This window comes from Apostichopus japonicus, chromosome 17 (genome assembly GCF_037975245.1).
Source record: "Apostichopus japonicus isolate 1M-3 chromosome 17, ASM3797524v1, whole genome shotgun sequence".
Taxonomy (NCBI): Eukaryota; Metazoa; Echinodermata; class Holothuroidea; order Aspidochirotida; family Stichopodidae; genus Apostichopus; species Apostichopus japonicus.
Window position 1 is genome coordinate 25,074,278 of NC_092577.1, and position 13,321 is coordinate 25,087,598.

Sequence of the window (13,321 nt, forward strand, 5' to 3'; positions counted from 1 at the left end):
TTAACGCTACGTTGGTGAGAGATTTGTGTTTGTGGGTTTCAGTTGGGTTTTTGGTGGTTGTTTTACAGGTGGTTTTTTGTGGTGTTTGTTTTACAGACTGAGATTGTTTTGGCTTCGGTTGACCTTTGGTCCGTGTCCGTTTTCTTTGCACGAAAAAAGCATTATGAACATTGGAATTGCTTTAAAGATGTGTTCTGTGAAATTTTATTATGGCATTTCATATGTGTATTTTGAAATCCTTCTGCAGATTATGTGGAGCAAAGCAAAGGGAAGGTTGTACATATTTTCAGAAAGAAATTTATGGAAAGGATATTTTTAAATTTATGCAAGTGAACATTAATCGAGACATTCCAGGTGTCCATCCTAGTTCCATTTGTGACACTTGTCGAAGGAAACTATCACGCTGTAAGACTGCATCCAGAAAGTCAAAGAAAAACGAACAGTGTACTTCTAACGTACAGCTTCATAAATTATCCGAACATTCAGAGGATAATTGCGCCATTTGCACAACCAATCAATTGGACAAGAACATGCTTTTAGATTTTTGTAGAGAGACAGGATTTCTGTCATGGATGTCCAAAGATGGCAAAGTGATTGCAGTAGTAATGCATGACCTAGGAGAAGTAGTTTTGAAGAGAATTATAATTGGTGACAACTCAGTCACTGCCTTCATTCTTCATTAAAGCAATCACTGAAATTTGGGATTCACAAATCTGTGTGGGAAACCATGATTTTGATACTGTAACTGAGGCTTACCGTGAAGATGGAATGAAAGGAACTGTTGGTCAGACTGTGGCTCAGGTAGAAACTCTTCACACAGGGGACCAGTTAGAAGGGAAAAGGCCATAATAAATGCCATCTGATAATTTCAAGTGAGTATGTACAGCAGTCCAACCGAGCCATCAGTAAGTGCTGTGCTGTTTGTAAATTCTATAGGCAAATTTAAATCAAAAGCTGATAATGCATCAGCAAAGAGGACAAAAGAAGAAAACCAAAAACATTCTCTTGTAAAAACCAGAACTTATTAACAAAGTCAGTCATCTACAGACAGAGATCCAACTATCAAGGAACAGACAAGAAAAGTTGAAGAGCACCATTAGGGATGTGGTTGAAAAGGAAAGTGTGACCATTGATTGTGAAGAATTCCTTTATTAGTTATGAAATGCAATGAAAAGGAATTGGAGTGTATTCTACCAGCTAACACACATTGTGCTCTACTTTGGGAGCAGCAAAAAGGCATTGCAAAGCAAATCCTCCAAAGGTATGAGATGGCATCCAGCAATAATCAAGTGGGCAATTGCATTGCATTAAAAGTCATCCTCTGCATATGACATCCTTAGAGATTCTGGATTTCTCATTGTCCCTCATCCAAGTACTCTTCATATGTACACACATTTTACACCGCCATCATGTGGACTTAATGTTGGTTTGCTACAGAGGGTTTTTCGACAGTTTGAACCTCATCAAAAGCTTGTAAACTTGATTTTTGATGAAATGAAAATTAAGGCAGGACTTGTTTTTTCAAATACAAATGGCAAGTTAGTGGGATTTATTGATGTTGGAGATGTCAGTAAAGACATGGAGCGTTTTCAAGCCAGATGCACTGAATTGAAATCTGAAATCCCAAATATGGCCTCGCATGTGCTTCTCTTCATGGTTAGAGGCTTGACTTCAGGCATTAACTTTCCGGTGGCTTTTTTTTCACTAACAAGTGCACCAGGCCATCAGCTGTATGAGATGGCAATGAATTGCGTTAAAGCCCTCAAGCTGCTAGGACTTACAGTTCTCTGTTTGACTTCAGATGGTGCAAGCTGCAACAGAAAGCTGTATGAGATTTTATCAGGAAGCTCCTCTTAACCACTTACTCTTCACTACAAGACGAAAAATGTTTATGAAGAGAACCAGTACATATATTTTAATTCCGACGCACCGCATTCATTGAAGACACTTCCGAACAATTTTGAAAATTCCAATTGGAACCGGAAGACAAATATTTTGGTAAATGAGTGTTTTTATTGTCAAGTTTAATAAAATAGACAAATTGAATATAATTTTCACTGCATAACCCTATGTGTATACATTTTCAATAAGGATAAACGGTATAAGAATGTTAACTTCTTAGGCGAAATTTTCATAGACTCTTGAGTTATCACACCTTAAAGGTTTGCTGAATTGGCCCCAAAAATATCAGGAAATTCAAATATGGTCATCATTGGTCAAAATTTATGTTTTTATAACCACCTTGGAGGAAATTTACCTCATTGGGACATTCAGTCATCTTGCATGTTTAATAAGAATGTCTGATAAGAACTGAAAGAGTAAAGACCTCCAGTAAAGTACTTTTAATTTGCCTCTCAGTAAAGATTTACTCTTCTTTTCTTTCTTTTTACCTCTCATGCTCAGTATAATGGAAAGCCAATCCAATGGATCCACCTTCTGTAGCTTCAGGAATGGGATAAAGGGCGCAAAAGACAAACGCCTGGTTTGGTCCTCCTCCCGAAGCTCTCATATGAGCACCTCCATTTGAACCCAGGTTTGCGAATGAAGGTCAGCTTAGCTGCTCAGGTATGTTTTATATTATACCTTCAGTTATCAGTAAAAACAGTACTTGTTGAATACTTTGTTTCTTGAAGAGTCCCTTCAGTTACTATGGTGAGACCGTCAATAACACTACTGTAGAATTAGTGTTGCAATTTTTTACCGAGAAGAAAAAGACTGTATACGAATGTGGATATGTCATCAGTATTCAGTACCACACAACAGGGATTATGCAATTGATTACAGTGGATAACAGTAGAAGGCAAGGTTGTGCACCTTACAGTGTTTTACTGTTGTAACGCTTGTGCTGAAACATAATGGTTACCAAAGAAATTCTCTGTAAAGGACACTAGAGAAGGCAGGAATTTGTCATGGAATGTTTACCTTCTGATTTAATTAGCCGCAACAATTGTTAGTGGTTTGTGATTTTACAAAGAAATGACAACCAAGAAACTAGTCTAACATGAACTAAAGAAGTTCCTGACATGCAGTATGGATATATTTAAAAACCTACTACAACATTTTATGACAAAATGTTACTTTTGTTAAGAATTGATTTCAGCACAAATTTGGTTACTTTGTCCATTGCAGGTGATGTCCAAGACAGTGGCCAATGCTCTTCAATTGAAGGACAGTTTAATGTATTCATCGACAATCAAATTTATTTTGATGGTCAACAAGTTTTTGGACTGCCTTAATGTAGGCTCTACATCACTGTGGCTGAAAAAGAAGAATAACCGACATCAAACCATACACATCTGTTGATGATGAAAGACTTGTGGTCAGTACACGTATGAATGGTACTGAAAAATAAAAAAAATATGCTTGTATCTCTAAAAAACCTTCTTCTTAACCTTCAAAATGGAGAATAACAAAGTACACTTTTACCAGCACAATGTGTCATGAATTTTTCTTTTCAGACAGTGGCTTACAGAAGAATTTTTGGGGTTTCTTGAAAGAGTGGACTGAAGAAGGTAAGCACCTTCCGGGGTTAACACGAAAGCAAAAGCAGGCATTGCATCTTAGTGTACCCACATTGGCTGGATGTCACATAGCAGGTGTGTTTTGTCTTATTTGTTTCTTTATGTTAATCATTACATATTGAAAAATATGTGGAATTGTTTCAGTACAGTAGTAGGAATAAACTCATGTACAAAATGTATATCCATGTTTGAAGTCCAAGTCATAGAATTGTTCTTGAGATTGGAGAAGTGACCTTAAAGCAGCATTTTGCGTTTGGTCGCCGTTTTCTATTTTTTTTTTACATGTCCGTCGAGTTTTTTTACATATATCAATCACAAAAGTTTTTCCCTTGAATGAGAAAAGTATCCATGAAAAAATTCTACATTTAAAATTAATCGCATACAGTACCCCAAACCCGCTAGTTTGAATTCAACCAATCAGAGATGCAGGTTTAGTTATGAGCCGTTGCTAAAAATAGATTCAAGACTTTGCGTTGGCACAACCAGGGAGTTGTCATGGAACTCCCTGTTACAACTGTCATATAGACTGTACACAAATCAAGCTTGGTGTTGGATTACGTATAGGTCAATCAGGTTCGCCCATATTCATAGCGAGGTTTATTGGGACCCCAACGGAAAATATCTTGGAGAAAAAGAAAGTTGAAAGTTGCAAATTTTTCGACTTTTATGCCATCATTTGAAGTAAGATTTAAATAGATAAGCCTGTTATGTATGTCGTTATGGCATAGTGGAGTCAGTGAGGTTGAGAAATATCATAGAAATGGACGCAAACTGCTGCTCTATCATATGCGCACTTATCAACACTCTTCAAATGAGGCAGACTTGTGAAGCTTCAACCCTAATCCTCATTTTTTTATCAGAGGTGCTAGAAATTATGCTCTTTAAGATCCAACATAGAATTAATAAATCTTGAAAGACTATGTAATGTTTATGAATATTGACAGGGCATGATAAGCAGCAAGAAAAAAATACACATTTTCATTTTGAGGAGCTGGGAAATTCATTGGAAGTTATATACATTTGCAATTTTTGGCATTGAGTATCAATAATTCAATACATCAATATTTAAGATCCAAATTGTAAGTGAACCTTCTTGTGAAGTATACTTCATTACATTTGAATGCCTATTAAACCCATGTTATATGAAAGGGTTAACTGTAGCAAGGCGTTGCTTTGGGACTAAGTATTTTATGTTATGACTACTGTCGATCATATTTGGGGGGGGGGGGGGAGGGGCTCTGATAAGTTCCATTATTTTATGACTTTATTTATTTACTGCTTGATGGCACTAGACTTAAATATGTTCTAATGCACTTTCTTTGAAAAAAAATGTCCAGCTGTTATGATCTAATGCATTGAAATCAGGTGAATGGCGTGAATTCCACCTAGTCTGTCAATTTTTGTGCATTCAGTATCAATAATTCAATACATCAATATTTAAGATCTAAATTGTAACTGATATTGTAAGTGAACCTTCTTGTGAAATATACTTTATTACATTTGGAATGCCTATTAAATCCATGTTATATGAAAGGGTTAACTGTAACAAAGCGTTGCTATGGGACTAAGTAATTTTTTTTATGACTACTGCCGATCATATTTGGGCTGGGGGATCTGATATATTTCGTGCTAATTTTTCATTGTGTGTTAAATTAATAGTGAACGCATCTTATAGTGATACCAATGCATGCTTCATGCTGGCTTTGTACTAGAGCATTAAGTGGTTAAATGAAAAGAAAGTACACCAAACAAGAATATGATTTTGTTGTCAAGTCTTCATTATTAACTTAAAACTTGTACACAAAATTTAAAAAGAGGGAAAAAAATGAAAGGAATATATTTACATGATATGGAATAGATGTTATCTCCTAGGTTTGTTAACCTAAGACCCTGCCCCCCCTTTTTTATCAGACCTTGACATTGAAAACCACACACTTAATCTTAAAAAGAGGGATAAACCTTCAAAAAAGTGTTAAATTATCAGTAGAGATTTAACACTTTGTAGTGTAAGTTTCAGCTTGACAAATTAACTGTTATAAGTGGAACACAACTCGATGTAAAATGTTAAGCATTATGCACCCATCCTGCCTCCCTTCATGCTCTAGGGCTATTCATATCAATTGAATGAATGGTTTCTTCACATCCCTAAACTTTTTGTAAGTCCTTTGTCAGATTTTTTGGATATTTTGTGTGTTATTTGCTTTTTTGTATTCACATCTCATTTTGATGAAACATTTAATAACCTCAGAACGAAGTATAGATCTAGCTTCCTGAGAAAGAACGTCACAAACAGCACTCCATGTAGACAACAGTTGCTGATTACCTTCCATTTTTTTCATTAATAAACCTTGCAGGTTAACATCTTGTAAGCTCACAATATTTTTACTTTGTACGGTTGTCCTTACAAGTTCTTCCATACGTTTGAAACAAATAAATACACTATCATTGACTACAAATAAGCCGCCTCTATTCTGTATTTCAATCCACTCATTTCAATAAGCCAGAAATGAGTCTGCAGCTGGACTTTCATCCTGACACCACTTAGATACTATTTTGACATATTGAGCAGCAACGTCATTGCTTTGCATTTTATTGTATTTTTTTTAGTAATTTATATGGTACATAACCAGCCCAATGCCTGGTCCTCTGTCTGAGTCATTGCTTCAGGGGTCACGTGTAAGGTTGTTGCTGGCATGTCACTTTCCAGCAAGGTTGGCTAAGAGGGAGGAAAACATCTTTTGCAGGGCATGCTGTAAAATGAATACTTCTTCTTCTGCTTCCCTTTGAATATCCACCTCATTTAGTAGTTTCTGCCATCTTCTTAACGTTTTATCCATTGACCTATACTTGTGGAAATCATGCCACATTTCACTGTTCACTTTATCAGAAAATGTGGTCCCTCTTATGTTCTTAGTTATGGACCATAATTGTTGTACTGTTTCTGCAGCTTGCCAAATTTTTCATCTTTTGTATGAAGCATAACTCTTCTTGCTGAATGTACGACACTTTATGTTAGTGGGGTCTACAATTTGAATAGGTCGTCTTGAAAAATGTTGATGGCAGCTTCAAAAAAATCCATCGCAAGCACTGAAGCATCAGCCTTCCTAAAGCTCTTTGCGGGATACTGCATTCCTGTAAATGAAAGAGTTATGACAGTTTTCAAGGAACAGGCTATTTTTCACAATATTATAGAAACACCAGTCATAAATTACATGGCTTGTAACTGGTGAGGATTATTTTCCATCCCTTTCAAAAAAAGGATTCTGCACCATCTGTCAACTTTGAAAGAGAATTCATATTGACGAGTATGCATTTCTTAGTCCTTGGGTCTAAGCAGAACTTTCTCCTTATGGGTGGGGTGATATTAGTTAAAATATCAATAATCAAGAAATTCAAGATATATGCCTCATTATAGCAACAATTGTAGAGAACAATGATTCACTTAAAATTGAGCTTCTAATTTCATAGTAGAATCAAAGAAATTGCATCACTCTATATTCTGTGCTGGACATTATATTCCGCCCCAGATATTTTGTTAACAGGTGAGTGGCGAAATGCTACCTTGTTACCTCTCCATTAGCATCCACTAAAGAATATCAACATTCCTTCAAATCATTCTTAAAAGTTACTTATTGCTCCTAAACTCCACGAATAATTAAAGTTTTGAAAGTTCCACAAATAAATTTCAACTTACTTAAGTTGGTGGTAGTGTCAGATGTGGCTTCTAGTGAGGGTCTACTCTCCATTCTAGTCCTCTCTGATGTTTGAGATGAAGTGAAAGATAAATACATTTTCCAACTGAATGTAACATTTCTCAACATTACTCATTCATATCAAACTAGGAAACCTGTACCTCATGTATACAGTATGTTGGCTTACAAAACCTTTTTTGGAAGTTCAATAAATGCCAATACCAAACTAAGGCTTAACTATCAATAACCATGATGTAGAGCAGAGACTTGGAGGTGAGATAAGTATTGCTAAGGTAAAGATGAAAATCAGTTTTTTTTGACAGTGAGACTAGCATCCTTATTGCTCGGTTCAGTTCAGTTCTCGTGGAGTGGGGACGTGTTTTCGGCTGCTCTCCACTTTTCGTTGACCACACCTTTTTGTGTTTTTACGTTGGCCTTTCATTAGTTTGTGTTAGTGTAGTTTGTGTGTTTTGGGTTTGTTTCCTTTTGTTTTGTTTTTTTATAGGTGCGTGGCTTTGCCACTCCCCTGGCTGTCATGGCGGCTCGCCGTGACAGCAAACGTATTGTTGAGTTTTTTGGGCAGTTTTGCGTTATGTTGTTTTAAAAGTCTCTGGAGAGGTTGACGCGCTTCAGCGTAAACCTCTCCGGGGTATGAATTGTTTTGTTACCTCCATGAGTTGGAGGGAGTCGAGGGACTGAAGGTCACACCGTATGACAGTTCGGTGTGGGTGACAGTCCTCCATCTCCCTCTGGACATGTCTGAACAGATTGTTGTGCGGACACTGGGGTGTTTTGGGGAAGTAACCGGCTACGAGAAGCCGGAATTCCTTCAATGTAAGGGTGTAAAGACCGGGACCAGACGAGTTAGAGTACAACTCAAGTCCGATATCCGCTCTACCTTGTGGGCTAATGGGCCAGCCTCGCACTTGTTGGAGGTGTGGGCTGGAAGGGCATGAGGCCAGGTTGTGCCCGAACAAGCGGTGTAGCCGCTGTTTACAGGTTGGGCATACCCTGGCCGAGTGTAAAGGGGATATCGTATGTAACTTGTGTTGGAGAACGGGCAATCTCGCTCGTTTATGCCCAGACCGCTCATACGCCGCGAGAGTGGCTACGTGGCAAGGCTCGACACATTCAGTCACAGGTGGCTCTGCCTCCCTGGGAAGGTTACAGTTGTAAATAGGTTTATTGTTCCTCTCCTTTGGTATCCTGGTACGGTGATCGCCGCACCGGATCATGCCTTGGTGCGACTGGAGAGGATCATTTTTTATTTCATTTGGGGAAAACGCAAACCAAACCTTGTCACAAGGACCGTTCTGTATAAGACCCCCTTGAGCGGTGGGTATGGTTTGGTCCACCTCCATCTAAACTGCGCTTTCTCCTCTTGAAAGGTGTTTTTGTTGCTTTTGAAAATCCTTCGTTTCCCTTTGCTTTTTTGTTAGGTACTGGGGTGGGTTTCTTTTTCGACACTACTGGCCCGGATCCTTTTCCAATAACCGGCCAAAGGCGACACGCCCCTCTATACTAGATTGGTGACTCTCTTCGTAGAATCAAAGAAGAGGGTGGGCCACATGTTCTGCTGAACGTGGCCCCCTCTGTGTTATACCCAACATTGTTTCGTTCAATGCTCGCGCCTGTGTGCCCGTCGGCTTGCCGGACCGCCATCTCTCCAGATGTGTGGCGGTCTGTGTGTTGTAAGTCACTAGATAGCAGTCTCAGGGACTTTGCGTGGAGGATTGCACATGGGGTCCTCATCACTAACCATTTTCGTCTAGTCAGGTGGCGATTAGGTGATGGGATTTGTCCCCGTGTGGGCTGTAAAGCCATAGAGACTATGCAACACCTTTTGCTGGAGTGTCCCTTTGTCCGGTTGGTGTGGGATTGGTTTCACGACGTCGTTATTGGTGTTATTGGTTGCACACAGTGGGCCACTAGTAGTGATTTTGTTTTGTATGGTTTGTTGCCCCCTGTGTGCCCAACCTGGGTTAGGGATCTGCTGTTGTTGTTTGCCGCTGTCATCAGGAGACACATCTGGAACAGCAGATGCCGCATAGTTTTCGATGGGGACGTCTGGAGGGCAGAGGATGTTGTCCCCCTCGTGCAAAGTGACATGAGGTTGCGCATGGAGGCGGTCCATGCACGGCTTCCCGACACTGCCTTTCGTAGACGCTGTCGTCTACTATCGGGACGGCGTTCCCCGGATGAAATTTGGAGTGAGTAAGTTAGTAGGTGTGGGGGTTGTGTGGTCGTTACAGAATATAGGTTGCTTTAATTTTTCTCTTTGTGGTTTGGGGTTGGCTTTTTGGGGCCTGTTTGTAGTGTTTTATTTCTTTTGGCCTTTGGCTCCGTGTCCTTTTCGCGTCACGTTAGACGCTGCGTTAGTGAGAGATTGATGGGTTTCAGTTGTTGTTTTACAGACTGGGTTTGGTTTTGTTGACCTTTGGTCCGTGTCCGTTTTTCTTAGCACGTACAAAGCACGCAATAGACACTGAAACAAGAATAAAAAATAGGCCTTGCAGGCTGTGCAACACTCAAAATGCTACATAATATACAGTACAACCTGGCCTTCACAAAGAAGCCAGCTGGGATACGTAATTTGGGAGTCTTCACTTGATACTGATAAATTGTTTAGTACATATATCACAGAGACTGCGCAGAAGGTGCCAGCATGAAGCATAACAGAGTGGGGAATATCCAGGGGGAAAGCACATTACAAGCCAAGACGTATTGAGCGAACTTTGTGCCAAAATCATACCTCATCCAAGCTTTCCTTCTTGAGATATCATGTTTTACAAGTTTTCACAATTTGACCCCTGCTGACCTCCACCAATCATTAAAGGGTTCTTGCACTCAATGTTGTACACTTATACACTACATATGAGATTGATCCAAGCTTCCCTTCTTGAGATATCATGTTTACCAGGTTTTCACAACCCGACACCTGCTGACCTTTCACCTCCACCCAAAACAATAGGCTTCTTGTATTCAATATGGTAGACCTACATATGAAATATGAGATCCGTCCAAGCCTCCCTTCTGGAGATACCGTGTTTACGAGCTAGGCGTCACATGCTAAACCCAAAAATTACTAACAATAACAAGGGTCATGTCACAAAAGTGACTAACCAAAAGTGACTCACGTTCCCAGAATATGGGTCACTTTTTCATACATACATTTCATACATGTGGGAGCTACATTGTGCATTGTCATAATCCCCAAGTACTATGCTAAAGTGCAGAAATTTGGCTTGATTTTAACCAAGTGGTAATTCAAAGAGAAGAAAAGTAGCCAACGTTCTCTAGTGCTAGAACAGTAACAGCCAAAAGCTTGTAAGGCTCGTAACGTTAAAACACCTGAGCGTAAATCTAGTAATTTTGCCTTTTATTTACCGTTGACTCATTGAAGACAACTGTAGCTATAGCAACACCCTTCCAATGTATAGTAAACACAACCACAGCCTATGCATAATAACCAGTCTTATGCATAGGACTAGGCTAGGCCTAACGCCACAAGGGGCAGCCATTTTGAAAAGAAACTTGTATCAGATCGAGGGCGCTATAACAGAAAAGGTAAGGCCTAAGTAATACAGTTAATAGGCTAGGAGTACGAGCCTTCGCCTTCGCCAACACAAATATTAAAAATGTAATTTCTACGAAGTTACAAAAACACATGATGAATTATTCAATTAGGCTAGCCTTATAATAGGTTACCTTCAACATTATATTGCAGTAGGTTACATAGGCTAGCCCTAGTCGCGAAGCAACTTCAAAAATATATGAGTATCTTACTGTAAAACGACCGGTTGCTGGGACGCAATTTCCGTGAAAATATGACATGGTATTGCCGTGATAGTAACTCAGTTAGGATAGCCTAGGCCTAGTAACAGCAACCAAGTCTCAAATCATCTGTGAATACAATTTATTCTAACGTTAGCCTTTTGATTACGAAGTCGTCGAAGATCAATTACGAAAGTCGCTTAAACTTTTGGGAAAGCTTTCAACGATTTCAGAAACATTACAAATTTCTACGAAAGAAGAATTGGAAACACGATCACCAAGAGTAGTCTGGTTTACCTTGATACTTTTACAGGACTTTCACTGGTATTGAACCACCAGTGTACTTGTATAGCACTGCGGCGCGCAATTCAGATGTAAAAAGTATAACTTTTGCGGGGTGTCCAAATCTCAAAAGCAGGGAAACCAAGGAGAGCCAAAGAGGCGAACTGCGATGTCGAGTGATAGACTTTGCCCAGGCCTTATACAGGTGTAATTTGGGATTTTATATCGGAATTTGGGGGGCTCGAAAATAAAATGATACTTATTTTTACAAAAACGTCAAATCTTAGTCTGAGCTGTGACCGAGTAATGTAAATAGGATGAAAGAAAATACTTCGAAATTACTGGCCAGTTGAGATGAATTGGTAATATAAACATGAACATGTGATTTTTTTGGCCCAATATCAAACATACTATTGCAAAAGAAACAGTACAGGTCTGTTAACAAGGTTTGACAAAGATCACAGGAAATAGAAATATTACTGGGGTATATTTATGGTGTATGGTGACTGACTGACAATATATGCCACTAGAACCTCTGAAAGGATTTCGACTCAAAGACACTGGCAAACTTGTCTCCATACCTTGCCATAGTCTGTTGTTTTCCCTTTTCAAATGATTGACTGAGTCATCTAGTAATTTAGAATTATTAAATTACAGAAAAGTACTGCACGCATTATTGTAAATGCTACATATGAAGATTGTTCAAGTGATTTGTTGCCAGGCTGGGATGGAAGACTTTTGACAGACACGTTATGTATAGAAGGTTAACTATGGTATTCAAGTCAATTAATGATCAAGGACCGGAGTACATGAATGAGATGTTTAAACCAGTTACAAACATTCATAATCACAATTTAAGATCCTCTACTGCACGAAACCAGCACATTACAGGCAGACACACTCATTTTTATAACAACATTTTTTCATGCATTGCCGCAAAAGACTGGAACAAACTAGAGCAAAGAGTAAAACCAGCAAGAAATCTTAACCATTTTAAACGCCTAGTATCTGATATTGTTTAGGCCTACTTCACTTTTATTTTAACCAAATTTCTTAATTTTGTTTACTCTCTACACGTTTTTTTTCAACTATTTTATTGAGCATTATTAATGTATTTATGACTTCTTAAGTTTTCATACATTTTATATTATTAGAGGGCCTCGTGGAAGATGAGCTATTGCTAAACGAGCTACCCTGTTAAAGTTGAAATAAAATATAAATAATTTGTTACTTTTATTTGTCAGGAAGTGAACAGTTTCTAGAACATGACATATAAATATAGGGGCCGTTTAGATGCAACTTGCGACCCTGGGAAGTGCAATCTGAGAAGTCCTTTTTTTCCCCCGAAAATGTTTAATGCTTCGCGCCATAGATGGTGCCACTCCGCTCAGGAAATCTCCGGAGAGCTTTCCACCCCCCCCCCCCCCATGTTTCACTCGGCTGATGGCCGTGCAGCTAGTGCATGGCCAGAAAGAATTGGAATTAACCATACAACCTCATCATAATTTATTAATTAATATTGAATTAATATGTATATATAAATATTCTTAACATAAAACAATATTACAACATTGAATACAAAAATTGAAAACATGGATATTTACCTGTCAAGGCGTTGTACGAGCACATACATTTAATTCAACTGAGATTCTTGTGAAATCTATCAGATTTTTCTTCTTTTCCTTCTTTTACGAACGCGAAAGAGAAATAAATTGAGCCGACCAAAGAACATGTTACACAGCAAATTATTGCAAAATGCTTGTAGCTGGACACCATCGCTTAGACGAAACAAAGTCAGGACCATGCCATATAAACATGTCAAATGCTACCCAATGAAATTTAACCGTAAATAATAAGTATATTACAGTGAGTTATATTATAACTGTATCTTTAATAAGAGCAGTGAGGTACCTTGAAACTTGAACTTAGTTCACGCAATGAAAATTATGTTGCATATTGAATAAATATCATAATGTCTGATCCGACGTAATCATAATGAAAATATTTCATGGTTCCTTGCTGCTGTTTAATAGTTCTATTCAAAGGGAAATT